Genomic DNA, 5463 nt, shown 5'->3' on the forward strand with positions numbered 1-5463 from the left:
GTATGGTATCTTGTAGATGATCATCACTGAGAACTCCTACTTCCTCTTTCCAAGTGAAAAAGGGCATGTTCTGAGGTGAAGCTAATGCATATAGTAGTGGCCAATACTTGACAGGAAAGGTTGATAGCGTCCTCAGGCTTCATTTTTCTGATGACACTAATAATGCAAGCTTTAGTGATACATGAGTAATTTCTCTTATAGTATGAAATAATATAACAATACAAGCTTCAGTTAATTCCTAATTTCCCAAGAAATGAAAGGAAGAGTGTAACTGCTTAAACAACAGTAGCACGATAACACAAATATGGAGTTAAATTTACATGTGCAGGTAGTACCTCTGCGTTTTTCACAATGCCAGTCAGTAACAGATTGTACATAACACATGTTCAGTTATGAAATACTCCCTCTGCAACAAATATAAGATCGTTTAGATCACTTACTTTAGTGAAAGCACTACCATAACAGATGTCTAAAGCATGGCATTGAATAGGCAAATAACACCATTAGAATGCACTATATGTTCAAAGAAAGGGTGATGAGAAATCCGAGATACAACCGAAGATGGAAATATAAGAAAAAATTATTAGGACAAACCAGTTCAAATCACAACATGAAGCATTTTGTTCAGTTTGACATGAATATCAATAGCAGGAGAAAACAAAACCGAACCTTGGCCCCTGCCAAGGACTATTCTCTCATAACTCGTACAAAACATGAGTTGTGTATTCTTAGGAAGATATTAAAATTGCATCAAGTAGCAGGCACACTATTGTATATATTTTTCATAAAGGTAATGTGAATATAAGATAAAATGGTTCTTTCGAATATCACAAAATATGCTACAAACATGTATTCCACAGATAGATCGAGTGGCCTGAAATTGCATGCAAAAATATAATGTAATAGTTCTATATGCATAAAGAACTTGCCATTCATTTGTCAGCCTGGACATTTGCCATAGTGAGCATAGGACTCACAAAGAAATTGCATTAGTTGAATATTAATTATTATATGTAGCCACATCTTATTTAAATCCAACCAAGATGAACAGAAATAAATCTCACCTTACTTTTGTCGAAAAGACTCTTATTTAACTGCTCATTCCTTGACATGGTGATCCGCTGAACATATCGCAAGTCGCTGCAACCACATAAGCCAAGCATTGACATGAGACAAAGAGAGCAATGAATTCTTTTATTCGGATGGTACATATTGCATCTAAACAACCTTGAGATGCATGCATGTTTGTAGCACACTATCAGCCCCATTTATGCTCTTCGTAATCCATCAGAGGTGCAACACACATGTTACTCGGCCAAATTTAACTAAATATATAGTCGTGGTATCTATTTGAAGTCTCACTACTGAGAATAAAAATAGACTCCATCTGTACCAGCTAACCAGCAAATAAGCAATCACTGATTCTTGTTGCACACAGAAACACATGATGAAGAAAAAAAATCATGTAGACCATTCTTCGTAGATGGTAATCCACAGGGATGCCATCCACCTCCCCATCTCGTGCAATTGGGGGAGCACTCGGTGTCCAGAAATCCTGGAATTTCTACACATCAACATAGTGCGGCCGTTCTCCCTCTCCTCTCGTGATGACGGCATGGGAGGAGGGATCCATACCACCCTCTATAATTTGAGCAAACACATCTGACGAAACAATATAATTATAGTAACATGTATACCCACAACCTAAATTTTTGAAAACTCAGTGTTCTCACAACCTAAATTTGAACTGATTATAATTAGAAAGAAGATCCATCAACATATTAGTACAATAATAAAGGCAAAGGTGGGGTTGTGGGTGTAATGGGGCTACAGGCAGTAAAGGAATCTGAACCTTTTCCATGTCAACTCATCATCTTCCTCTTGCTCTCTTCTCACCAATTTAGCATTGCCAATTCTTCCCCTAATGGTCAGGAACAAACAATCAAGTTTAGCATCCCAAGCACAAAGAAAAAGTTACTAACATTCCCTCATGTATACTATTTGATATATATTTGACTGAGCAAAAAAGCAATTATAATCATGTGCCACCGTTGTAAAATTGTACAAGTATGCCTAATATAGAGGCTTATGGATCAGAAATGGGACCCTGCAAACGAGCATACAAGCCTATATCTATATAAGATGCACGCACATATACATATCTATATAAGATGCGCCAACAACAATTTGCGTACTACACACTCCTCTCTATACGTATGTGTGCAATACAAAGATAAGAAACAGATGACAGAACTTACCTGTCGATTCATGGAACAGGGAGGGCTAGTTGTAATAGCAAAGTGTTTTAGTTCACTCCATCCTTGATCCGGCAGCGGTGCAAGGCATCTGAGTTTCCATAAGTACGATCATCTCTGCAAAAGGAAAAGCTTCTTAGATAATCAAGCTCATCTCTGGAGAGAAATTAAAGCTTCTCCTAGAATCGCAGACGCTTCTTCAAGAATCAATAGCGTGTGCAGCATCAGAAGCTTGCCTTTGGTATAAAGAGGGGCCGTCGACCCAAAAAAAGTTGTCACAAGCAAGAGGAAGAATCCATTATCAATGGAGGGGACTGGGAAGAAGGAGAGAGTGAAGGTTGTGGCTGTCTGTGTGCTCCTTGCCGTCCTGTTGTCTGCCCAGCAGCTGCCGGTGGCTGACGCCGCGTCGGTGTTCTGCAAATGCTACGTCCGCTGCTACTCCGACTGCAGGCTCAGACGCCCCCTGCTGTTCTGCAAGCCGTTATGTAGATGCAAATAATATTAGCATGTTGACTGTAGAATTTTTAAAGCGAACAGAAAGGTATTTTATTCGAGTGGTTTATTCAATTCTTGGATCATCTGAGTAAACATATCTGACACCAATATTATAATATATATACCCACATTCTATCCTACCATGAGAATTTTGTTTACTGGTAATCTCGCATGATTATTTCAGTAAAATTTTGTGGCCACTACTACTCTACCTGGAATAGCTGGTGTGATATATGTAGATGGAGAGAGAGAGAGGGAGAGGGAGAGAGAGAGATATATGTCTGTCAAGGAAAGTTAGATTTTTGGGAGGCCTTCTATAACAAAGAAAACTCAAGTATATCTTCAGAACACTAAAAGGACAGCTCAATAAGTGGACAAAGCTATTTGCTATCAACATGGTTAGATACTAATAACCTATTCAGAACCTCAACTTCTTGGAAGTCCTTGAGAATATGGGACTAAAAGTGTAATCAGTTACTGGCTTCAAAAATATTTTACAGTAACAATAAATATCACGTAGCAGATGCAGAGTAAAAGCATGCTAGGAGGCAGGAAAGACTGAAAGAGTCGGTGCTGAATTATGATATAAGCAGAGTGAGTTGAGAATGAACTTCTTTCAATTAAAATAAAGCACAACCATATTATAGAGAGGGAGGTTGTGGTCGACGCCGGCACACAAATGGAACCGCCGTCGTTGGGGTTCGGCGTGGGCTCCTTCCTTCCTGGTCGTCGTCATCTTGGTCCTTGTGGATAGCGTCCATGGATTGGAAGTGGGGTGACTTGAGAATCCCCTCCCTTGAGATAGCTTGCTGTTTCCAGTTGAGATTCATCCATGGAGAAGAGAAGCTTCATGAGCACACACACACAAAAGTGCTCATGAGCAACAAAATTACAATTTCATATGTAGGAGTGGGTCAATTCAAGCCGTTAGCAAGCAGTCACATGGCCGATTAAAAAAAGATAGTTATGTCTAACAGAATCTGTATGGACCAACTATACTCAATCCACCAGTCCAGGCCATGGTATATTTTGTTGGGGATCGTTGCAGAAATTAAAAAAATTCTACGCATCACCAAGATCAATCTATGGAGTTTACTAGCAACGAGAGGGGAGTGCATCTTCATACCGTTGAAGATCGCGAGACGGAAGCGTTGCAAGAACGCGAATGAGGGAGTCGTACTCGTAGCGATTCAGATCGCGGTAGATTCCGATCCTAGCGCCGAACAATGGCACCTCCGCGTTCAACACACGTGCAGCCCGGTGACGTCTCCCGCACCTTGATCCGGCAAGGAGGAGGGAGAGGTTGAGGAAGAGGGCTCCAACAGCAGCACGACGGCGTGGTGGTGATGGAGTGGTAGTTCTCCGGCAAGGCTTCGCCAAGCTCACGCGGAGGAGGAGAGGTGTTGGGGAGGGGAGGGGCTGCGCCTTGGATGTGGTTCTGCAGCCCTCCCTCCACCCCTCTATTTATAGGGAGAAGGGGGAAGGGGGCCGGCCCCTCTAGATGAGATCTAGAAGGGGGGCGGCCATGGGGGAGGGGCTTGCCCCCCAAGCAAGGGGGCGCCCCCTTTAGGGTCCCCCCCCCCAACCCTAGGCGCATGGGCCCTAGGGGGATGGCGCCCAGCCCACTTAGGGGCTGGTTCCCTTCCACATACAGCCCATAGGGCCCTCCGGGGCAGGTGGACCCTCCCGGTGGACCCCCGGAACCCCTTCGGTGGCCCGGTACAATACCGGCATACCCCCGAACACTTCCAGTGACCGTATGATGACTTCCCATATATAAATCTTCACCTCCGGACCATTCCAGAACTCCTCATAACGTCCGGGATCTCATCCGGGACTCCGAACAACATTCGGTAATCACATACAAATCTTCCTTATAACCCTAGCGTCATCGAACCTTAAGTGTGTAGACCCTACGGGTTCGGGAATCATGCAGACATGACCGAGACCGCTCTCTAGCCAATAACCAATAGCGGGATCTGGATACCCATGTTGGTTCCCACACGTTCCACGATGATCTCATCGGATGAACCACGATGTCGAGGATTCAAGCAATCCCATATACAATTCCCTTTGTCAATCGGTATGTTACTTGCCCGAGATTCGATCGTCGGTATCCCAATACCTCATTCAATCTCGTTACCGGCAAGTCACTTTACTCGTTCTGTAATTGTCGTGGAATTGTCACGGGAGAGTCGCTGGAACCGGCTCTCGGTGTCTAGCCCTAGAGATTGCTTCTTGTTACTTGTCGCTTCTCCCTCTTTGGGGAGCCCTGCCCCTCCTTATATAAGTTGAAGGGGCGGGTTACATGTGGAGTCCTACTAGGATTAGGACTAGTCTATCTCTAATACAAACCGGATACAAGTCCTGGTCTTAACTTCTTGTAAGGTAAATATTCCTCATGTCTTTCCTCTTAAACCGGCCCACCATTAACATAAACCGGCCTTCTGGGCCTTGGGCCTTGTCATCCGGCTGACCCGCCCGCCGGGTCACCAGTGAGTCATAATGACCAGGAGGGTTGCTTGTAAACCGCTAGGTCAGGGCGGGTGGCCAGTGAATCGCCAAGTGTCAGTCGGGTCTCAAGTAAACCGCCAAGTCCGGCCGGGTTACACTTCCGGCCGGGTCATACCGCGGGGTATATCCTCGACATTAGCCCCCAGTTTAATTTGGATTTATCAATGTTAAACTGATCTTGCAACATAAACACAAGAAC

The 5463-nt window shown here is 44.0% G+C and overlaps 1 long non-coding RNA gene across 1 annotated transcript; it reads right to left on the minus strand.

Annotated features, from left to right (window-relative positions):
- Positions 1-335: 335 nt before the first annotated feature.
- On the minus strand, positions 336-3760 carry LOC123494268 (uncharacterized). The gene is made up of 4 exons (XR_006664839.2): positions 2259-3760; positions 1853-1921; positions 1065-1140; positions 336-406 (listed from the first exon to the last, which is right to left on the minus strand). It is a non-coding gene; the product is annotated as an uncharacterized lncRNA (long non-coding RNA).
- Between the last annotated feature and the right edge of the window lie 1703 nt (positions 3761-5463).

The sequence above is a fragment of the Aegilops tauschii genome, chromosome 6 (genome assembly GCF_002575655.3).
Source record: "Aegilops tauschii subsp. strangulata cultivar AL8/78 chromosome 6, Aet v6.0, whole genome shotgun sequence".
In the NCBI taxonomy this organism is placed as follows: Eukaryota; Viridiplantae; Streptophyta; class Magnoliopsida; order Poales; family Poaceae; genus Aegilops; species Aegilops tauschii.